The sequence below is a fragment of the Hypanus sabinus genome, assembly GCF_030144855.1.
Source record: "Hypanus sabinus isolate sHypSab1 chromosome X2 unlocalized genomic scaffold, sHypSab1.hap1 SUPER_X2_unloc_28, whole genome shotgun sequence".
NCBI classification, from domain to species: Eukaryota; Metazoa; Chordata; class Chondrichthyes; order Myliobatiformes; family Dasyatidae; genus Hypanus; species Hypanus sabinus.
The window spans coordinates 127,007-150,656 of NW_026778999.1; the positions used below are offsets into that span (position 1 = coordinate 127,007).

A 23,650-nucleotide genomic window follows, 5' to 3' on the forward strand; every position below is an offset into this window, starting at 1 on the left:
ATTTCACAGGAGGTGTTAACAGAAATGGGGAGCGGTGTAGGGGTTGGAAGGTTTTTCACAGGGGGTGTTAACAGAAATGGGGAGTGGTGTAGGGGTTGGAAGGGTTTTCACAGGGGGTGTTAACAGAAATGGGGAGTGGTGTGAGGGTTGGAAGGGTTTTCACAGGGGGTGTTAACAGAAATGGGGAGTGGTGTAGGGGTTGGAAGGGTTTTCACAGAGGGTGTTAACAGAAATGGGGAGTGGTGTAGGGGTTGGAAGGGTTTTCACAGAGGGTGTTAACAGAAATGGGGAGTGGTGTAGGGGTTGGAAGGGTTTTCACAGAGGGTGTTAACAGAAATGGGGAGTGGTGTAGGGGTTGGAAGGGTTTTCACAGGGGGTGTTAACAGAAATGGGGAGTGGTGTAGGGGTTGGACGGGTTTTCACAGGGGGTGTTAACGGAAATGGGGAGTGGTGTAGGAGTTGGAAGGGTTTTCACAGGGGGTGTTAACAGAAATGGGGAGTGGTGTAGGGGTTGGAAGGGTTTTCACAGGGGGTGTTAACAAAAATGGGGAGTGGTGTAGGGGTTGGAAGGGTTTTCACAGGGGGTGTTAACAGAAATGGGGAGTGGTGTGAGGGTTGGAAGGGATTTCACAGGGGGTGTTAACAGAAATGGGGAGTGGTGTAGTGGTTGGAAGGGTTTTCTCAGAGGGTGTTAACAGAAATGGGGAGTGGTGTAGGGGTTGGAAGGGTTTTCACATGGGGTGTTAACAGAAATGGGGAGTGGTGTAGGGGTTGGAAGGGTTTTCACAGAGGGTGTTAACAGAAATGGGGAGTGGTGTAGGGGTTGGAAGGGATTTCACAGAGGGTGTTAACAGAAATGGGGAGAGGTGTAGGGGTTGGAAGGTTTTTCACAGAGGGTGTTAACAGAAATGGGGAGTGGTGTAGGGGTTGGAAGGGTTTTCACAGATGGTGTTAACAGAAATGGGGAGTGGTATAGGGGTTGGAAGGGATTTCACAGGAGGTGTTAACAGAAATGGGGAGTGGTGTAGGGGTTGGAAGGGTTTTCACCGAGGGTGTTAACAGAAATGGGGAGTGGTATAGGGATTGGAAGGGATTTCACAGGAGGTGTTAACAGAAATGGGGAGTGGTGTAGGGGTTGGAAGGGTTTTCACAGAGGGTGTTAACAGAAATGGGGAGTGGTATAGGGGTTGGAAGGGATTTCACAGGAGGTGTTAACAGAAATGGGGAGTGGTGTAGGGGTTGGAAGGGTTTTCACAGGGGGTGTTAACAGAAATGGGGAGTGGTGTATGGATTGGAAGGGTTTTCACAGAGGGTGTTATCAGAAATGGGGAGTGGTGTGAGGGATGGAAGGGTTTTCACAGGGGGTGTTAACAGAAATGGGGAGTGGTATAGGGGTTGGAAGGGATTTCACAGGAGGTGTTAACAGAAATGGGGAGTGGTGTAGGGGTTGGAAGGGTTTTCACAGAGGGTGTTAACAGAAATGGGGAGTGGTATAGGGGTTGGAAGGGTTTTCACAGGAGGTGTTAACAGAAATGGGGAGTGGTGTAGGGGTTGGAAGGGTTTTCACAGAGGGTGTTAACAGAAATGGGGAGTGGTATAGGGGTTGGAAGGGATTTCACAGGGGGTGTTAACAGAAATGGGTAGTGGTGTATGGATTGGAAGGGTTTTCACAGAGGGTGTTATCAGAAATGGGGAGTGGTGTGAGGGATGGAAGGGTTTTCACAGATGGTGTTAACAGAAATGGGGAGTGGTGTGAGGGTTGGAAGGGATTTCACAGGAGGTGTTAACAGAAATGGGGAGTGGTATAGGGGTTGGAAGGGATTTCACAGGAGGTGTTAACAGAAATGGGGAGTGGTGTAGGGGTTGGAAGGGTTTTCACAGAGGGTGTTAACAGAAATGGGGAGTGGTATAGGGGTTGGAAGGGATTTCACAGGAGGTGTTAACAGAAATGGGGAGTGGTGTAGGGGTTGGAAGGGATTTCACAGGAGGTGTTAACAGAAATGGGGAGTGGTGTAGGGGTTGGAAGGGTTTTCACAGGGGGTGTTAACAGAAATGGGTAGTGGTGTATGGATTGGAAGGGTTTTCACAGAGGGTGTTATCAGAAATGGGGAGTGGTGTGAGGGATGGAAGGGATTTCACAGGGGGTGTTAACAGAAATGGGGAGTGGTGTAGGGGTTGGAAGGGTTTTCACAGATGGTGTTAACAGAAATGGGGAGTGGTATAGGGGTGGGAAGGGATTTCACAGGAGGTGTTAACAGAAATGGGGAGCGGTGTAGGGGTTGGAAGGTTTTTCACAGGGGGTGTTAACAGAAATGGGGAGTGGTGTAGGGGTTGGAAGGGTTTTCACAGGGGGTGTTAACAGAAATGGGGAGTGGTGTGAGGGTTGGAAGGGTTTTCACAGGGGGTGTTAACAGAAATGGGGAGTGGTGTAGGGGTTGGAAGGGTTTTCACAGAGGGTGTTAACAGAAATGGGGAGTGGTATAGGGGTTGGAAGGGTTTTCACAGAGGGTGTTAACGGAAATGGGGAGTGGTGTAGGGGTTGGAGGGGTTTTCACAGAGGGTGTTAACAGAAATGGGGAGTGGTATAGGGGTTGGAAGGGATTTCACAGGAGGTGTTAACAGAAATGGGGAGTGGTGTAGGGGTTGGAAGGGTTTTCACAGAGGGTGTTAACAGAAATGGGGAGTGGTGTAGGGGTTGGAAGGGTTTTCACAGGGGGTGTTAACAGAAATGGGGAGTGGTGTAGGGGTTGGAAGGGTTTTCACAGGGGGTGTTAACGGAAATGGGGAGTGGTGTAGGAGTTGGAAGGGTTTTCACAGGGGGTGTTAACAGAAATGGGGAGTGGTGTAGGGGTTGGAAGGGTTTTCACAGGGGGTGTTAACAAAAATGGGGAGTGGTGTAGGGGTTGGAAGGGTTTTCACAGGGGGTGTTAACAGAAATGGGGAGTGGTGTGAGGGTTGGAAGGGATTTCACAGGGGGTGTTAACAGAAATGGGGAGTGGTGTAGTGGTTGGAAGGGTTTTCTCAGAGGGTGTTAACAGAAATGGGGAGTGGTGTAGGGGTTGGAAGGGTTTTCACATGGGGTGTTAACAGAAATGGGGAGTGGTATAGGGGTTGGAAGGGTTTTCACAGAGGGTGTTAACAGAAATGGGGAGTGGTGTAGGGGTTGGAAGGGATTTCACAGAGGGTGTTAACAGAAATGGGGAGAGGTGTAGGGGTTGGAAGGTTTTTCACAGAGGGTGTTAACAGAAATGGGGAGTGGTGTAGGGGTTGGAAGGGTTTTCACAGAGGGTGTTAACAGAAATGGGGAGTGGTATAGGGGTTGGAAGGGATTTCACAGGGGGTGTTAACAGAAATGGGTAGTGGTGTATGGATTGGAAGGGTTTTCACAGAGGGTGTTATCAGAAATGGGGAGTGGTGTGAGGGATGGAAGGGTTTTCACAGATGGTGTTAACAGAAATGGGGAGTGGTGTGAGGGTTGGAAGGGATTTCACAGGAGGTGTTAACAGAAATGGGGAGTGGTATAGGGGTTGGAAGGGATTTCACAGGAGGTGTTAACAGAAATGGGGAGTGGTGTAGGGGTTGGAAGGGTTTTCACAGAGGGTGTTAACAGAAATGGGGAGTGGTATAGGGGTTGGAAGGGATTTCACAGGAGGTGTTAACAGAAATGGGGAGTGGTGTAGGGGTTGGAAGGGATTTCACAGGAGGTGTTAACAGAAATGGGGAGTGGTGTAGGGGTTGGAAGGGTTTTCACAGGGGGTGTTAACAGAAATGGGTAGTGGTGTATGGATTGGAAGGGTTTTCACAGAGGGTGTTATCAGAAATGGGGAGTGGTGTGAGGGATGGAAGGGATTTCACAGGGGGTGTTAACAGAAATGGGGAGTGGTGTAGGGGTTGGAAGGGTTTTCACAGATGGTGTTAACAGAAATGGGGAGTGGTATAGGGGTGGGAAGGGATTTCACAGGAGGTGTTAACAGAAATGGGGAGCGGTGTAGGGGTTGGAAGGTTTTTCACAGGGGGTGTTAACAGAAATGGGGAGTGGTGTAGGGGTTGGAAGGGTTTTCACAGGGGGTGTTAACAGAAATGGGGAGTGGTGTGAGGGTTGGAAGGGTTTTCACAGGGGGTGTTAACAGAAATGGGGAGTGGTGTAGGGGTTGGAAGGGTTTTCACAGAGGGTGTTAACAGAAATGGGGAGTGGTGTAGGGGTTGGAAGGGTTTTCACAGAGGGTGTTAACAGAAATGGGGAGTGGTGTAGGGGTTGGAAGGGTTTTCACAGGGGGTGTTAACAGAAATGGGGAGTGGTGTAGGGGTTGGAAGGGTTTTCACAGGGGGTGTTAACGGAAATGGGGAGTGGTGTAGGAGTTGGAAGGGTTTTCACAGGGGGTGTTAACAGAAATGGGGAGTGGTGTAGGGGTTGGAAGGGTTTTCACAGGGGGTGTTAACAAAAATGGGGAGTGGTGTAGGGGTTGGAAGGGTTTTCACAGGGGGTGTTAACAGAAATGGGGAGTGGTGTGAGGGTTGGAAGGGATTTCACAGGGGGTGTTAACAGAAATGGGGAGTGGTGTAGTGGTTGGAAGGGTTTTCTCAGAGGGTGTTAACAGAAATGGGGAGTGGTGTAGGGGTTGGAAGGGTTTTCACATGGGGTGTTAACAGAAATGGGGAGTGGTGTAGGGGTTGGAAGGGTTTTCACAGAGGGTGTTAACAGAAATGGGGAGTGGTGTAGGGGTTGGAAGGGATTTCACAGAGGGTGTTAACAGAAATGGGGAGAGGTGTAGGGGTTGGAAGGTTTTTCACAGAGGGTGTTAACAGAAATGGGGAGTGGTGTAGGGGTTGGAAGGGTTTTCACAGATGGTGTTAACAGAAATGGGGAGTGGTATAGGGGTTGGAAGGGATTTCACAGGAGGTGTTAACAGAAATGGGGAGTGGTGTAGGGGTTGGAAGGGTTTTCACCGAGGGTGTTAACAGAAATGGGGAGTGGTATAGGGATTGGAAGGGATTTCACAGGAGGTGTTAACAGAAATGGGGAGTGGTGTAGGGGTTGGAAGGGTTTTCACAGAGGGTGTTAACAGAAATGGGGAGTGGTATAGGGGTTGGAAGGGATTTCACAGGAGGTGTTAACAGAAATGGGGAGTGGTGTAGGGGTTGGAAGGGTTTTCACAGGGGGTGTTAACAGAAATGGGGAGTGGTGTATGGATTGGAAGGGTTTTCACAGAGGGTGTTATCAGAAATGGGGAGTGGTGTGAGGGATGGAAGGGTTTTCACAGGGGGTGTTAACAGAAATGGGGAGTGGTGTAGGGGTTGGAAGGGTTTTCACAGATGGTGTTAACAGAAATGGGGAGTGGTATAGGGGTGGGAAGGGATTTCACAGGAGGTGTTAACAGAAATGGGGAGTGGTGTAGGGGTTGGAAGGGTTTTCACAGGGGGTGTTAACAGAAATGGGGAGTGGTGTAGGGGTTGGAAGGGTTTTCACAGGGGGTGTTAACAGAAATGGGGAGTGGTGTAGGGGGTTGGAAGTGTTTTCACAGAGGGTGTTAACAGAAATGGGGAGTGGTGTAGGGGTTGGAAGGGTTTTCACAGGGGGTGTTAACAGAAATGGGGAGTGGTGTAGGGGTTGGAAGGGTTTTCACAGATGGTGTTAACAGAAATGGGGAGTGGTATAGGGGTTGGAAGGGTTTTCACAGGAGGTGTTAACAGAAATGGGGAGTGGTGTAGGGGTTGGAAGGGATTTCACAGAGGGTGTTAACAGAAATGGGGAGAGGTGTAGGGGTTGGAAGGTTTTTCACAGAGGGTGTTAACAGAAATGGGGAGTGGTGTAGGGGTTGGAAGGGTTTTCACAGATGGTGTTAACAGAAATGGGGAGTGGTGTGAGGGTTGGAAGGGATTTCACAGGAGGTGTTAACAGAAATGGGGAGTGGTATAGGGGTTGGAAGGGATTTCACAGGAGGTGTTAACAGAAATGGGGAGTGGTGTAGGGGTTGGAAGGGTTTTCACAGAGGGTGTTAACAGAAATGGGGAGTGGTATAGGGGTTGGAAGGGTTTTCACAGGAGGTGTTAACAGAAATGGGGAGTGGTGTAGGGGTTGGAAGGGTTTTCACAGAGGGTGTTAACAGAAATGGGGAGTGGTATAGGGGTTGCAAGGGATTTCACAGGAGGTGTTAACAGAAATGGGGAGTGGTGTAGGGGTTGGAAGGGATTTCACAGGAGGTGTTAACAGAAATGGGGAGTGGTGTAGGGGTTGGAAGGGTTTTCACAGGGGGTGTTAACAGAAATGGGTAGTGGTGTATGGATTGGAAGGGTTTTCACAGAGGGTGTTATCAGAAATGGGGAGTGGTGTGAGGGATGGAAGGGTTTTCACAGATGGTGTTAACAGAAATGGGGAGTGGTGTAGGGGTTGGAAGGGTTTTCTCAGAGGGTGTTAACAGAAATGGGGAGTGGTGTAGGGGTTGGAAGGGTTTTCACAGGGGGTGTTAACAGAAATGGGGAGTGGTGTGAGGGTTGGAAGGGATTTCACAGGAGGTGTTAACAGAAATGGGGAGTGGTATAGGGGTTGGAAGGGATTTCACAGGAGGTGTTAACAGAAATGGGGAGTGGTGTAGGGGTTGGAAGGGTTTTCACAGAGGGTGTTAACAGAAATGGGGAGTGGTATAGGGGTTGGAAGGGATTTCACAGGAGGTGTTAACAGAAATGGGGAGTGGTGTAGGGGTTGGAAGGGATTTCACAGGAGGTGTTAACAGAAATGGGGAGTGGTGTAGGGGTTGGAAGGGTTTTCACAGGGGGTGTTAACAGAAATGGGTAGTGGTGTATGGATTGGAAGGGTTTTCACAGAGGGTGTTATCAGAAATGGGGAGTGGTGTGAGGGATGGAAGGGTTTTCACAGGGGGTGTTAACAGAAATGGGGAGTGGTGTAGGGGTTGGAAGGGTTTTCACAGATGGTGTTAACAGAAATGGGGAGTGGTATAGGGGTGGGAAGGGATTTCACAGGAGGTGTTAACAGAAATGGGGAGTGGTGTAGGGGTTGGAAGGGTTTTCACAGGGGGTGTTAACAGAAATGGGGAGTGGTGTAGGGGTTGGAAGGGTTTTCACAGGGGGTGTTAACAGAAATGGGGAGTGGTGTGAGGGTTGGAAGGGTTTTCACAGGGGGTGTTAACAGAAATGGGGAGTGGTGTAGGGGTTGGAAGGGTTTTCACAGATGGTGTTAACAGAAATGGGGAGTGGTATAGGGGTGGGAAGGGATTTCACAGGAGGTGTTAACAGAAATGGGGAGTGGTGTAGGGGTTGGAAGGGTTTTCACAGGGGGTGTTAACAGAAATGGGGAGTGGTGTAGGGGTTGGAAGGGTTTTCACAGGGGGTGTTAACAGAAATGGGGAGTGGTGTAGGGGGTTGGAAGGGTTTTCACAGAGGGTGTTAACAGAAATGGGGAGTGGTGTAGGGGTTGGAAGGGTTTTCACAGGGGGTGTTAACAGAAATGGGGAGTGGTGTAGGGGTTGGAAGGGTTTTCACAGATGGTGTTAACAGAAATGGGGAGTGGTATAGGGGTTGGAAGGGTTTTCACAGGAGGTGTTAACAGAAATGGGGAGTGGTGTAGGGGTTGGAAGGGATTTCACAGAGGGTGTTAACAGAAATGGGGAGAGGTGTAGGGGTTGGAAGGTTTTTCACAGAGGGTGTTAACAGAAATGGGGAGTGGTGTAGGGGTTGGAAGGGTTTTCACAGATGGTGTTAACAGAAATGGGGAGTGGTGTGAGGGTTGGAAGGGATTTCACAGGAGGTGTTAACAGAAATGGGGAGTGGTATAGGGGTTGGAATGGATTTCACAGGAGGTGTTAACAGAAATGGGGAGTGGTGTAGGGGTTGGAAGGGTTTTCACAGAGGGTGTTAACAGAAATGGGGAGTGGTATAGGGGTTGGAAGGGTTTTCACAGGAGGTGTTAACACAAATGGGGAGTGGTGTAGGGGTTGGAAGGGTTTTCACAGAGGGTGTTAACAGAAATGGGGAGTGGTATAGGGGTTGCAAGGGATTTCACAGGAGGTGTTAACAGAAATGGGGAGTGGTGTAGGGGTTGGAAGGGATTTCACAGGAGGTGTTAACAGAAATGGGGAGTGGTGTAGGGGTTGGAAGGGTTTTCACAGGGGGTGTTAACAGAAATGGGTAGTGGTGTATGGATTGGAAGGGTTTTCACAGAGGGTGTTATCAGAAATGGGGAGTGGTGTGAGGGATGGAAGGGTTTTCACAGATGGTGTTAACAGAAATGGGGAGTGGTGTAGGGGTTGGAAGGGTTTTCTCAGAGGGTGTTAACAGAAATGGGGAGTGGTGTAGGGGTTGGAAGGGTTTTCACAGGGGGTGTTAACAGAAATGGGGAGTGGTGTAGGGGTTGGAAGGGTTTTCTCAGGAGGTGTTAACAGAAATGGGGAGTGGTGTAGGGGTTGGAAGGGTTTTCACAGTTGGTGTTAACAGAAATGGGGAGTGGTGTGAGGGTTGGAAGGGATTTCACAGGAGGTGTTAACAGAAATGGGGAGTGGTGTAGGGGTTGGAAGGGTTTTCACAGAGGGTGTTAACAGAAATGGGGAGTGGTATAGGGGTTGGAAGGGATTTCACAGGAGGTGTTAACAGAAATGGGGAGTGGTGTAGGGGTTGGAAGGGATTTCACAGGAGGTGTTAACAGAAATGGGGAGTGGTGTAGGGGTTGGAAGGGTTTTCACAGGGGGTGTTAACAGAAATGGGTAGTGGTGTATGGATTGGAAGGGTTTTCACAGAGGGTGTTATCAGAAATGGGGAGTGGTGTGAGGGATGGAAGGGTTTTCACAGGGGGTGTTAACAGAAATGGGGAGTGGTGTAGGGGTTGGAAGGGTTTTCACAGATGGTGTTAACAGAAATGGGGAGTGGTATAGGGGTGGGAAGGGATTTCACAGGAGGTGTTAACAGAAATGGGGAGTGGTGTAGGGGTTGGAAGGGTTTTCACAGGGGGTGTTAACAGAAATGGGGAGTGGTGTAGGGGTTGGAAGGGTTTTCACAGGGGGTGTTAACAGAAATGGGGAGTGGTGTGAGGGTTGGAAGGGTTTTCACAGGGGGTGTTAACAGAAATGGGGAGTGGTGTAGGGGTTGGAAGGGTTTTCACAGAGGGTGTTAACAGAAATGGGGAGTGGTGTAGGGGTTGGAAGGGTTTTCACAGAGGGTGTTAACAGAAATGGGGAGTGGTGTAGGGGTTGGAAGGGTTTTCACAGGGGGTGTTAACAGAAATGGGGAGTGGTGTAGGGGTTGGAAGGGTTTTCACAGGGGGTGTTAACGGAAATGGGGAGTGGTGTAGGAGTTGGAAGGGTTTTCACAGGGGGTGTTAACAGAAATGGGGAGTGGTGTAGGGGTTGGAAGGGTTTTCACAGGGGGTGTTAACAGAAATGGGGAGTGGTGTAGGGGTTGGAAGGGTTTTCACAGAGGGTGTTAACAGAAATGGGGAGTGGTGTAGGGGTTGGAAGGGATTTCACAGAGGGTGTTAACAGAAATGGGGAGAGGTGTAGGGGTTGGAAGGTTTTTCACAGAGGGTGTTAACAGAAATGGGGAGTGGTGTAGGGGTTGGAAGGGTTTTCACAGATGGTGTTAACAGAAATGGGGAGTGGTATAGGGGTTGGAAGGGATTTCACAGGAGGTGTTAACAGAAATGGGGAGTGGTGTAGGGGTTGGAAGGGTTTTCACCGAGGGTGTTAACAGAAATGGGGAGTGGTATAGGGATTGGAAGGGATTTCACAGGAGGTGTTAACAGAAATGGGGAGTGGTGTAGGGGTTGGAAGGGTTTTCACAGAGGGTGTTAACAGAAATGGGGAGTGGTATAGGGGTTGGAAGGGATTTCACAGGAGGTGTTAACAGAAATGGGGAGTGGTGTAGGGGTTGGAAGGGTTTTCACAGGGGGTGTTAACAGAAATGGGGAGTGGTGTATGGATTGGAAGGGTTTTCACAGAGGGTGTTATCAGAAATGGGGAGTGGTGTGAGGGATGGAAGGGTTTTCACAGGGGGTGTTAACAGAAATGGGGAGTGGTGTAGGGGTTGGAAGGGTTTTCACAGATGGTGTTAACAGAAATGGGGAGTGGTATAGGGGTGGGAAGGGATTTCACAGGAGGTGTTAACAGAAATGGGGAGTGGTGTACGGGTTGGAAGGGTTTTCACAGGGGGTGTTAACAGAAATGGGGAGTGGTGTAGGGGTTGGAAGGGTTTTCACAGGGGGTGTTAACAGAAATGGGGAGTGGTGTAGGGGGTTGGAAGGGTTTTCACAGAGGGTGTTAACAGAAATGGGGAGTGGTGTAGGGGTTGCAAGGGATTTCACAGGAGGTGTTAACAGAAATGGGGAGTGGTGTAGGGGTTGGAAGGGTTTTCACAGGGGGTGTTAACAGAAATGGGTAGTGGTGTATGGATTGGAAGGGTTTTCACAGAGGGTGTTATCAGAAATGGGGAGTGGTGTGAGGGATGGAAGGGTTTTCACAGATGGTGTTAACAGAAATGGGGAGTGGTGTAGGGGTTGGAAGGGTTTTCTCAGAGGGTGTTAACAGAAATGGGGAGTGGTGTAGGGGTTGGAAGGGTTTTCACAGGGGGTGTTAACAGAAATGGGGAGTGGTGTAGGGGTTGGAAGGGTTTTCTCAGGAGGTGTTAACAGAAATGGGGAGTGGTGTAGGGGTTGGAAGGGTTTTCACAGAGGGTGTTAACAGAAATGGGGAGTGGTGTGAGGGTTGGAAGGGATTTCACAGGAGGTGTTAACAGAAATGGGGAGTGGTGTAGGGGTTGGAAGGGTTTTCACAGAGGGTGTTAACAGAAATGGGGAGTGGTATAGGGGTTGGAAGGGATTTCACAGGAGGTGTTAACAGAAATGGGGAGTGGTGTAGGGGTTGGAAGGGATTTCACAGGAGGTGTTAACAGAAATGGGGAGTGGTGTAGGGGTTGGAAGGGTTTTCACAGGGGGTGTTAACAGAAATGGGTAGTGGTGTATGGATTGGAAGGGTTTTCACAGAGGGTGTTATCAGAAATGGGGAGTGGTGTGAGGGATGGAAGGGTTTTCACAGGGGGTGTTAACAGAAATGGGGAGTGGTGTAGGGGTTGGAAGGGTTTTCACAGATGGTGTTAACAGAAATGGGGAGTGGTATAGGGGTGGGAAGGGATTTCACAGGAGGTGTTAACAGAAATGGGGAGTGGTGTAGGGGTTGGAAGGGTTTTCACAGGGGGTGTTAACAGAAATGGGGAGTGGTGTAGGGGTTGGAAGGGTTTTCACAGGGGGTGTTAACAGAAATGGGGAGTGGTGTGAGGGTTGGAAGGGTTTTCACAGGGGGTGTTAACAGAAATGGGGAGTGGTGTAGGGGTTGGAAGGGTTTTCACAGAGGGTGTTAACAGAAATGGGGAGTGGTGTAGGGGTTGGAAGGGTTTTCACAGAGGGTGTTAACAGAAATGGGGAGTGGTGTAGGGGTTGGAAGGGTTTTCACAGGGGGTGTTAACAGAAATGGGGAGTGGTGTAGGGGTTGGAAGGGTTTTCACAGGGGGTGTTAACGGAAATGGGGAGTGGTGTAGGAGTTGGAAGGGTTTTCACAGGGGGTGTTAACAGAAATGGGGAGTGGTGTAGGGGTTGGAAGGGTTTTCACAGGGGGTGTTAACAGAAATGGGGAGTGGTGTAGGGGTTGGAAGGGTTTTCACAGAGGGTGTTAACAGAAATGGGGAGTGGTGTAGGGGTTGGAAGGGATTTCACAGAGGGTGTTAACAGAAATGGGGAGAGGTGTAGGGGTTGGAAGGTTTTTCACAGAGGGTGTTAACAGAAATGGGGAGTGGTGTAGGGGTTGGAAGGGTTTTCACAGATGGTGTTAACAGAAATGGGGAGTGGTATAGGGGTTGGAAGGGATTTCACAGGAGGTGTTAACAGAAATGGGGAGTGGTGTAGGGGTTGGAAGGGTTTTCACCGAGGGTGTTAACAGAAATGGGGAGTGGTATAGGGATTGGAAGGGATTTCACAGGAGGTGTTAACAGAAATGGGGAGTGGTGTAGGGGTTGGAAGGGTTTTCACAGAGGGTGTTAACAGAAATGGGGAGTGGTATAGGGGTTGGAAGGGATTTCACAGGAGGTGTTAACAGAAATGGGGAGTGGTGTAGGGGTTGGAAGGGTTTTCACAGGGGGTGTTAACAGAAATGGGGAGTGGTGTATGGATTGGAAGGGTTTTCACAGAGGGTGTTATCAGAAATGGGGAGTGGTGTGTGGGATGGAAGGGTTTTCACAGGGGGTGTTAACAGAAATGGGGAGTGGTGTAGGGGTTGGAAGGGTTTTCACAGATGGTGTTAACAGAAATGGGGAGTGGTATAGGGGTGGGAAGGGATTTCACAGGAGGTGTTAACAGAAATGGGGAGTGGTGTACGGGTTGGAAGGGTTTTCACAGGGGGTGTTAACAGAAATGGGGAGTGGTGTAGGGGTTGGAAGGGTTTTCACAGGGGGTGTTAACAGAAATGGGGAGTGGTGTAGGGGGTTGGAAGGGTTTTCACAGAGGGTGTTAACAGAAATGGGGAGTGGTGTAGGGGTTGGAAGGGTTTTCACAGGGGGTGTTAACAGAAATGGGGAGTGGTGTAGGGGTTGGAAGGGTTTTCACAGATGGTGTTAACAGAAATGGGGAGTGGTATAGGGGTTGGAAGGGTTTTCACAGGAGGTGTTAACAGAAATGGGGAGTGGTGTAGGGGTTGGAAGGGATTTCACAGAGGGTGTTAACAGAAATGGGGAGAGGTGTAGGGGTTGGAAGGTTTTTCACAGAGGGTGTTAACAGAAATGGGGAGTGGTGTAGGGGTTGGAAGGGTTTTCACAGATGGTGTTAACAGAAATGGGGAGTGGTGTGAGGGTTGGAAGGGATTTCACAGGAGGTGTTAACAGAAATGGGGAGTGGTATAGGGGTTGGAAGGGATTTCACAGGAGGTGTTAACAGAAATGGGGAGTGGTGTAGGGGTTGGAAGGGTTTTCACAGAGGGTGTTAACAGAAATGGGGAGTGGTATAGGGGTTGGAAGGGTTTTCACAGGAGGTGTTAACAGAAATGGGGAGTGGTGTAGGGGTTGGAAGGGTTTTCACAGAGGGTGTTAACAGAAATGGGGAGTGGTATAGGGGTTGCAAGGGATTTCACAGGAGGTGTTAACAGAAATGGGGAGTGGTGTAGGGGTTGGAAGGGATTTCACAGGAGGTGTTAACAGAAATGGGGAGTGGTGTAGGGGTTGGAAGGGTTTTCACAGGGGGTGTTAACAGAAATGGGTAGTGGTGTATGGATTGGAAGGGTTTTCACAGAGGGTGTTATCAGAAATGGGGAGTGGTGTGAGGGATGGAAGGGTTTTCACAGATGGTGTTAACAGAAATGGGGAGTGGTGTAGGGGTTGGAAGGGTTTTCTCAGAGGGTGTTAACAGAAATGGGGAGTGGTGTAGGGGTTGGAAGGGTTTTCACAGGGGGTGTTAACAGAAATGGGGAGTGGTGTGAGGGTTGGAAGGGATTTCACAGGAGGTGTTAACAGAAATGGGGAGTGGTATAGGGCTTGGAAGGGATTTCACAGGAGGTGTTAACAGAAATGGGGAGTGGTGTAGGGGTTGGAAGGGTTTTCACAGAGGGTGTTAACAGAAATGGGGAGTGGTATAGGGGTTGGAAGGGATTTCACAGGAGGTGTTAACAGAAATGGGGAGTGGTGTAGGGGTTGGAAGGGATTTCACAGGAGGTGTTAACAGAAATGGGGAGTGGTGTAGGGGTTGGAAGGGTTTTCACAGGGGGTGTTAACAGAAATGGGTAGTGGTGTATGGATTGGAAGGGTTTTCACAGAGGGTGTTATCAGAAATGGGGAGTGGTGTGAGGGATGGAAGGGTTTTCACAGGGGGTGTTAACAGAAATGGGGAGTGGTGTAGGGGTTGGAAGGGTTTTCACAGATGGTGTTAACAGAAATGGGGAGTGGTATAGGGGTGGGAAGGGATTTCACAGGAGGTGTTAACAGAAATGGGGAGTGGTGTAGGGGTTGGAAGGGTTTTCACAGGGGGTGTTAACAGAAATGGGGAGTGGTGTAGGGGTTGGAAGGGTTTTCACAGGGGGTGTTAACAGAAATGGGGAGTGGTGTGAGGGTTGGAAGGGTTTTCACAGGGGGTGTTAACAGAAATGGGGAGTGGTGTAGGGGTTGGAAGGGTTTTCACAGAGGGTGTTAACAGAAATGGGGAGTGGTGTAGGGGTTGGAAGGGTTTTCACAGAGGGTGTTAACAGAAATGGGGAGTGGTGTAGGGGTTGGAAGGGTTTTCACAGGGGGTGTTAACAGAAATGGGGAGTGGTGTAGGGGTTGGAAGGGTTTTCACAGGGGGTGTTAACGGAAATGGGGAGTGGTGTAGGAGTTGGAAGGGTTTTCACAGGGGGTGTTAACAGAAATGGGGAGTGGTGTAGGGGTTGGAAGGGTTTTCACAGGGGGTGTTAACAGAAATGGGGAGTGGTGTAGGGGTTGGAAGGGTTTTCACAGGGGGTGTTAACAGAAATGGGGAGTGGTGTAGGGGTTGGAAGGGTTTTCACAGAGGGTGTTAACAGAAATGGGGAGTGGTGTAGGGGTTGGAAGGGTTTTCACAGATGGTGTTAACAGAAATGGGGAGTGGTGTGAGGGTTGGAAGGGATTTCACAGGGGGTGTTAACAGAAATGGGGAGTGGTGTAGGGGTTGGAAGGGTTTTCTCAGAGGGTGTTAACAGAAATGGGGAGTGGTGTAGGGGTTGGAAGGGTTTTCACAGGGGGTTTTAACAGAAATGGGGAGTGGTGTAGGGGTTGGAAGGGTTTTCACAGAGGGTGTTAACAGAAATGGGGAGTGGTGTAGGGGTTGGAAGGGATTTCACAGAGGGTGTTAACAGAAATGGGGAGAGGTGTAGGGGTTGGAAGGTTTTTCACAGAGGGTGTTAACAGAAATGGGGAGTGGTGTAGGGGTTGGAAGGGTTTTCACAGATGGTGTTAACAGAAATGGGGAGTGGTATAGGGGTTGGAAGGGATTTCACAGGAGGTGTTAACAGAAATGGGGAGTGGTGTAGGGGTTGGAAGGGTTTTCACCGAGGGTGTTAACAGAAATGGGCAGTGGTATAGGGGTTGGAAGGGATTTCACAGGAGGTGTTAACAGAAATGGGGAGTGGTGTAGGGGTTGGAAGGGTTTTCACAGAGGGTGTTAACTGAAATGGGGAGTGGTATAGGGGTTGGAAGGGATTTCACAGGAGGTGTTAACAGAAATGGGGAGTGGTGTAGGGGTTGGAAGGGTTTTCACAGGGGGTGTTAACAGAAATGGGGAGTGGTGTATGGATTGGAAGGGTTTTCACAGAGGGTGTTATCAGAAATGGGGAGTGGTGTGAGGGATGGAAGGGTTTTCACAGGGGGTGTTAACAGAAATGGGGAGTGGTGTAGTGGTTGGAAGGGTTTTCACAGATGGTGTTAACAGAAATGGGGAGTGGTATAGGGGTGGGAAGGGATTTCACAGGAGGTGTTAACAGAAATGGGGAGTGGTGTAGGGGTTGGAAGGGTTTTCACAGGGGGTGTTAACAGAAATGGGGAGTGGTGTAGGGGTTGGAAGGGTTTTCACAGGGGGTGTTAACAGAAATGGGGAGTGGTGTAGGGGGTTGGAAGGGTTTTCACAGAGGGTGTTAACAGAAATGGGGAGTGGTGTAGGGGTTGGAAGGGTTTTCACAGGGGGTGTTAACAGAAATGGGGAGTGGTGTAGGGGTTGGAAGGGTTTTCACAGATGGTGTTAACAGAAATGGGGAGTGGTATAGGGGTTGGAAGGGTTTTCACAGGAGGTGTTAACAGAAATGGGGAGTGGTGTAGGGGTTGGAAGGGTTTTCACAGGGGGTGTTAACAGAAATGGGGAGTGGTGTAGGGGTTGGAAGGGTTTTCACAGGGGGTGTTAACAGAAATGGGGAGTGGTGTGAGGGTTGGAAGGGTTTTCACAGGGGGTGTTAACAGAAATGGGGAGTGGTGTAGGGGTTGGAAGGGTTTTCACAGGGGGTGTTAACAGAAATGGGGAGTGGTGTAGGGGTTTGGAAGGGTTTTCACAGGGGGTGTTAACAGAAATGGGGAGTGGTGTTGGGGTTGGAAGGGTTTTCACAGGGGGTGTTAACAGAAATGGGGAGTGGTGTAGGGGTTGGAAGGGTTTTCACAGATGGTGTTAACAGAAATGGGGAGTGGTGTAGGGGTTGGAAGGGTTTTCACAGATGGTGTTAACAGAAATGGGGAGTGGTGTGAGGGTTGGAAGGGATTTCACAGGGGGTGTTAACAGAAATGGGGAGTGGTGTAGGGGTTGGAAGGGTTTTCACAGGGGGTGAGGGGTGTCGGAATGCTTCTCCACCACTGTGGAAATGTACTTCACTTGTTGCACCAAAATGGCCTGTAACCAGCTGGAACCTGTGTTGCATCAGACAGCTTTGCTAATAATGTTCGTGCAACATGGTACCTGAGCACTTGAGTGCAGACCCGCAGCTGTGATTCAGCAGACAACGGAGTGCACCCTGTCCGTGAACTTGAGTCCATCGCAGTGACTGGACTGTCTGTGTTTTGTTTTCGGACAAAGCTATTACCAGCTCTTCTGCATTGCTCATCGTCCCTCTGCAAGTAAATATAAAAGCAGTTATGATCGATCCACTCGGAGTGAATTGTTGTTGGTTGGAAGAAGCAGTGAAAAGCTGCTGAACACCATCTCCTACCTGGACACTCACTCTTACCTGCACCCGCAGCTTCCTCCACATCGCTTCGCCATCCCACCTCTGTACCGCTCGTCGTAGGAACTGAAATACTCATCCCGTCCATCGAGTCTTCTCCACCATTCGAATTTCCCTCTCAACTCCATACTGCTGCTTTCTCCACGTCAGCTCCGACACCTTTATTGATCAACAACCCACCCGGTTCCTTCTCAAAGCCCGTTACGCCGCTGGTGTTCAGGGCAGCAACGAAGAGGTTCACCGGGATGTTGTCTGAGCTGCTGTGGAAGGAGAGTACTGAACCTGTTCACAGCTCTCTGCAGTGTTTCCGGTGCTGGCCAGTGCTGTTGCCGTGACAACACGACTAGTTTCCGCAAAGGATGTGTTCTGTAAAAACAGATGATGGTCGTCCAGGAGGCGCCGATTTTCTTCAGCCTCTGGAAGAAGCAGAGATGCCGCTGAGCTTTCTTGGCGATAGTGTCCTTGTGGCTGGACAAGGACAGGCTGTTAGTGGTGTTCACTCTCAGGAGATTGGAGCTCTCAACCCCCTTATCCTCTGCCGTTGATGTAAACAGGAATGTCTGCATCGCCCCGGCTGACTTCCTGTTGTCAGTAACCAGCTCTACTGTGTTGGTGATATGGAGGGGGTGGGGAGCTGGGAGGCTAAGGGATGATGAGATGTGTGTAGAACGAGGAGAGAGAGAACGGGTAAAGAGCTCGGGGGAAGTTGAGAAGCTGAAGATACTGGGAAAATGGAGAAACAAGACTAAATGGAACCAGACAGGAGAGGAATTTCACTCTCTCCCTCTCCATCTCCCTCTCCCTATCCGTCCCCCTCTCTCTCTCCCCCTCCTCTTTCTCTGTCTCACTCTCTCTCTTTCTCTCTCTCCCCCTCTCTGTCTCCCTCTCACTCTCTCCATCACTCTCTCACTCACTCTCTCTCTCTCTGTCTGTCTGTCTCTCACTCTCTCCACACCCTCTCTCACTTCCTCTCTCTGCCTGTCTGCCTCTCACTCTCAATCTCTCAATCCCTCTCCCTATCTCTGATTGCGAGAGTAACAGAGGGGAGAGGTTTGTGTGTGTGTGAGAGAGAGAGACCGAGAGAGAGTGCAATGAACTGTCGAGGTAAGAGAGGGACAGAGGGAGTGAGAGCGCTTGGGAGAGATGGGTAAGTATGGAGGAAGGGAGAGAGGTGCAGCAAATGGGAAAAGAAAGGGGCGGAGAGGAGGAGGTGTAACGGAGAACAACACACACAAAATGTTGGAGGAACTCAGCAGGTCAGGCAACCTCTATGGAAAATAATAAAGAGTGGATGTGGCGGACCGAGATCAGCAAGATGAGAGGATTCGATCAGTGGGGAGTGGGAACTTCCCGAGGATGCTGCGGGATTGTTTGTTGGATTACAGTAAGTGAGAAGTACAATATATAATGAAAAACACAATCCCAAGTCTAAAACAAAGAGTGAAGGAATTGATGAAAGAACAAGTGATATGAACAATCTACTAAACAAGTGTAAACAGAGCACAGAATCATTGATCTTAGAGAGGGGGTGTAGAGGGGGAGATAGGGGACAGGGGGTGAGGGGGAGAGTGGGGGAGACTGGAGAGGGGTGGAGAAGGGAAAAGGGAAGGGGAGACAGAGGGAAGAGAGGGATGAGAGTGAAAGAAAGAGAACGTGGGGAGAGAGGGTTCAAGAGTAGGAGAATGGGGTATACTGGGGAGGAAAGAGTGAAGCAGAGAAGGGGAAGTGTGGGGAGAGAGTGTGGAAGAGGGGAGGAGAGTGTGAGAGAGAGGAGAGAGTTGAGAGAGGGGTGGGAGCGAGAGAGAAGGGAATGGTAAGAATGAAAGCGAGGTTTGTAGGCAAGAGAGTGAGGAGGGGAGGGACAGAAATGGATGGGTATGGAGTGGGAGGTGCCTCATCTCATCTTGCCCTGATGACGGATGCTGCTTTTCCTTTTGCTAAGGCAGAGGTTGATGGACTTTCGATCGGTCAGGGCATGAAAGGATATGCGGCGAAGGCAGGAAATTGGGGCTGGGAGGAAAAATGGATTGACCAAGTGGCAGAGCAGTTTTGATGGGCCAAATGGCCTAATTCTGCTTCTGTCTCTCATGGTCTTATGGTCCAAGAGCAGCCTCTCATTCAATGAGAGCAAGAGCAATGAACTGGTTCTGGACTTTGGAGGAGGAAACAGGAACCCATGAGGCAATCCTCATCAGGGCTCAAAGGTGGAGACGTTCAGCAACTTTAAATTCCACAGTGTGAACATTTCAGAGGATCTGTCCCGAGCCCGGGACACAAGTGCAATTACAAGAAAGCAGGAACTGTCTGTCCTCAGTAGAATGGCCCAGCACATCATAGTGGATATGGCCCAGTACATCACGGGTAAAACTCTCCTCACAACCGAGCACATCTCTGCGGAGTGCTGTCGCAGGAAATCAGCATCCGTCATCAAGGACCCCCACCACCCAGGCCATGCTCTCTTCTCAATGCTGCCATCAGGAAGAAGGTGCATGAGCCTCAGGAGCCTCAACCCCAGGTTCAGGAACAGTTATTACACTCAACCAACAGGCCCTTTCTTTTTACAATATTTTTACTCAGAGAAAAAAAAGTTACACAGTGTAGTACATAGATACATTTCAACATAACTTGTGTACATTCAAATATTGTAATAAAATTGATCAAAATGTTATAGCATAACACATAAAGGTATACCTCTCTGTAATCAAAAATTTAAAGATAGGTCATACATCATAAAATGACTTTTTTATATATATAAAAAAGTCAACCCCCTACCAACTACTAAAGAAAAAAGCTTATGGATGACAATGGATAATTAGAAAAAAAAACATTTTCATTTAAGAAGAGAAGATAAAAAATATTCATAAAAGTCTGTGCACTGTTAAACTTTACAAATTGGAAAAGTAATTTAGGAAAGGTCCCCAAATATCATAAAAAGATTGTTTCGAATTTAAGACTGAACAGCAGATCTTTTCTAAATTTAAATACGACATAATATCACGTAGCCTTTGAAGATGTGTAGGAGGGGTAGACTCCTTCCATTTAAGCAGGATTGCTCTCCTTGCTAAAAGAGAGGTAAAAACTAAAACCTGTAGGTTAGGAGTATTTAAAGTTATATTTTCATTTGCAATAATACCAAACAAGGCAGTAAGGGGATTTGGGTCAAATTGGACCTAAAAAGTTGAGAGAAGGTATGAAATATTTCCCGCCAAAACTTTCCAATTGGAGGGCAAAACCAAAACATATGAATTAAAGAGGCATCAGCAGAGTTGCATTTATTACAAAGTGGAGAAACATTCGGGTAAAAACTGGAGAGCTTCTATTTAGAAATATAAGCTCGATGAACCACTTTAAATTGTAGAAGAGAATGACGAGCACAGAAAGATGATTTATTAACCCATTTAAAAATTTTATTCCATCTATCATCAGAAATCTGACAATTTAGGTCATCCTCCCAAGCTTTTTTTTATTTTATCTAAAAAGTCTTGTCTAGAATCAATCAACAAGTTATAGATACCTGTAATAGAACCATTAACAAAAGGTTTTAAATTTAAAAGATCGTCCAGTAAATTTTTATCAGGACCTATAGGAAAAGTAGCTAATTGGAAACGTAGAAATTCTCTAATTTGAAGGTATCTATAAAAGTGAGATTTTGGGACTGCAAATTTATTTGACAATTGGTCAAACGATGCAAGAGATCCTGAGATAAACAAGTCCCAAAAACACTTAATAACTAGTTCTTCCCAATCCTTAAAGACTTTGTCAGTCATGGAAGGGATTAAAAAAAATTAAGGAGAATGGGAGATGACAATGAAAAATTCACTGAACCAAACAATTTTCTATGTTGAGACCAGATCCTTAAACTTTGCTATTCCCACAACCAATGGACACAATCAACAGCTCTTCATCTCATGTTCTTGAAGTTTATTTCTGGGTTATTTATTAGTTTTATTTCTTTTGTATTTGAATTTTGTTGTCTTTGGCACATGGTTGTTTTGTTTGTCCTGTTGTGGGCGATCTTTCATTCACCTTATAATGGTTCTTGAGTTTACTGAATTTACAATATAATCAAATCCCAGGATTATACATGGTGACATGCGTATACTTTGATAATAAATTTACTTTGCACATTTTAAATTGGACATTTCAATTTGTAAATAACTCTGAAACACAAGAGCGGGTTGTGAGCTCAGTCTGCTGGGTAAATTATTTCGTTCTGATCTGAATGGTCGGCCCAACATTGTGACCCATCTTTCGAGGCACACCAATTACTGGAAATATTCCTGCATCGAACTGCAAAGCCTCAAATACTCTGTCTCTCTGCTCAAGCGTGCAAACACACACACACATTTAAAAACGTCGACAATCATACCAGGGCCCAAAAATACCAGGGTGACCTGCCTCACCAACTATCGCTCAGAGTCCCTCACTATTGTGATGAAGTGCTTTGAGGGGTTGGTCATGGTCAATCAACTCCTGTCTGTGTGCAGGGACCCACTGCAATTTGCCAATCGCCACAATCTGTCAACAATTCTCACTGGCTCATACTCGGCATTAGATCACCAGGTCAATAGCAATACACAAGTCAGGCTGCTGATTACAGCTCAGCGTTCAACACAATCAGATCCTCAATTGTAATCAACAAGCTCCAAAACCTGGGCCTCTGTACCTCCTTCTGCAACTGGATCCTCACCAGGAGACCCCAGTCTGTGTGGATCAGAAATAACATCTCCTCCTTGCTGACAATCAACACCGGCACACCTCAACGATGCGTGCTCAGTCCACTGCTCTACTCTCTCTACACCACATCTGTGTGTCTAGGCTCATCTATAAACTTGCCGACAACACAACTATTGTTGCTGGAATTTCAGACGGTGACGAGGAGGAGTACAGGAGTGAGATAGATCAGCAAGTTGAGTGGTGTCACAGCAACAATCTTGCACTCAGCATCATGAATTGATTGTGGATTCAGGAAGGGGAAGTCGAGGGAACGCACACCAGACCTCATTGAGGGATCAGAAGTGAAAAGGGTGAGCAGTTTCCATTTCCTGCCTGTCAACATCTCTGAGGAACTATCCTGGGCCCAACATATTGATGCGGTTACAATGAAGGCACAACATCAGCTATATTTCATTCGGAGATTGAGGGGAATCGGTCTGTCACTAAAGACACTTGCAAATTTCTACAGATGTACTGTGGAGAGCATTCTAACTGGTTGCATCACTGCCTGGTGTGGAGAGGCCACTGCACAGGATCGGAAAATGCTGCAGAAAGTTGTAAACTCAGCCAGCTCCTTCATGGGCACTGGACTCCACAGCATCCAGGACACATTCAAAAGATGATGCAACAAGAAGGTGACATCCATCATTCAGGACCCCCATCACCCAGGACATGACCTCTTCTCATTTCTACCATCAAGGAGGATGTACAGGACCCTGGAGACACTCTCACCAGTTCAGGAACAGCTTCTTCCCCACCATCAGATTTCTGAATGGACAATGAACTCAAGAACATTTCCTCAGTATTTTCCCTCCGGCTTTGCACTACGTTTTGAATTTACTTTTATAAATACTTATTGTGATTATACTTCTTATTACTATGTATTGCAATGTACTGCTGTCACAAAGCAACAAATGTCACCACATATGCCGGTGATATTAAACCTGATTCTGATACACAAACACACACAGCTGGGCTCAGACATACAACACTCCCACATTCCTCCCTTTGTGACACCCTGCTTGCTCCGTGGCCCCCGGTATGAAGCTCAAACTGTTGCAACACCTACCCTTTAAATTCATGGCTGAGGCTGTGTTGTGTCTGTTCACTGTTTTGAGTTCGATATTAAATGAAGAGCATTGAATGGGAAGGAAGGTTTGAATAGAAGAATAAAGATCTCCTCTGAAGGTATATGGGGTCCTGGTGAGAGCGTACATGGAACACTGTGCACAGGTCTGGTCTCCCTCCCGGAGTCAGCCTGTGGGATGAAGGGAATGAAGAGAAGTTTTCAGAGATTGATTTGTGGGGTGCGTTAGTGTCCTCAGTGAGATTACACTGACTGAGCCTGTCTCAAAATTGGAGAAATAAGAGGTGGTCTGACTGAGTCTCACAGGGTATTGACAGGGTGGGGCAGGAATGGCGTGTTTCCTCACTGGGTGTTGAATAAGGTCACAGACTCAGAATCCGATGTCATCTGACAGGACTCAGATGAGGAGTGCGGCGAATCTTTGGATCTTTTCCCCACAAGGTTTCTAAATTCACAAGGAATTGAAGGGCTGAGCGAAGATGGGACGTTGCAGGAAAGTGTCGCTGAGGTCAAAAATCAGCCATGATCGGAGTGAAAGGCTGAACTGGCGCAAGGGGCCTGCGGCTGTTTCTTATTTTTTCCAAAGCGCGAGTTTACCTTTGCGCCTTGTTCTCCCTTGGCCTTCAGCCCGTCCGATTGCACGGGGGAGCGGTGAGAGCTCCGGAGATCCATCGGCTGCCGTTGCGGGTCAGATCCGGGCTCCCAGCAGCAGGAAGGGACGGGTCTGGGAGGGAACTCCGGACAACAGGCCCCTGATTCTCGGCAGGAAAAGACCGGACACCCTCCGTGCAGCTGAAACATCTCACGGAATCTCTGCCACGGGAAGGATTCACCCGGCCGGTGTTGCAGCCTTTACCCGAAGTGTCGCTCCCGATCTCCGGCCTCACTCGCTCTCAGCTCCAATCCTCGGACCGATATGCAGCATCCCGCCCACTGACACCCCTCAACCAATAGGAGCAAGACTCTCCCAGCAGTGCCGCTGATTGGCTGTAAGTGTGACTGACGGGCTGCTACCGGGAGCTGGAGATGTCAGTCACAGTTTGTTCTCGGAATCGAAGGAATTTCCCCGAAACTTAAACTCCAGGGTAACTTTTATTATCAGAGCCCGGATAACTCACCACATACAACCCCGAGAAGCATTTTGCTGCGGACACAG

At 48.6% G+C, this 23,650-nt stretch overlaps 1 protein-coding gene and 1 long non-coding RNA gene across 4 annotated transcripts in view; one reads left to right on the forward strand and one right to left on the reverse strand.

Moving 5' to 3' along the window:
• The window catches only part of LOC132385843 (zinc-binding protein A33-like), a 139,093-nt gene that overhangs the window by 95,133 nt on the left and 20,310 nt on the right, over nucleotides 1–23,650 (forward strand). The window lies entirely within an intron of this gene.
• LOC132385844 (uncharacterized) lies at nucleotides 16,042–23,223 on the reverse strand. Its single transcript, XR_009509312.1, has 2 exons — nucleotides 23,092–23,223; nucleotides 16,042–22,665 (listed from the first exon to the last, which is right to left on the reverse strand). It is a non-coding gene; the product is annotated as an uncharacterized LOC132385844 (long non-coding RNA).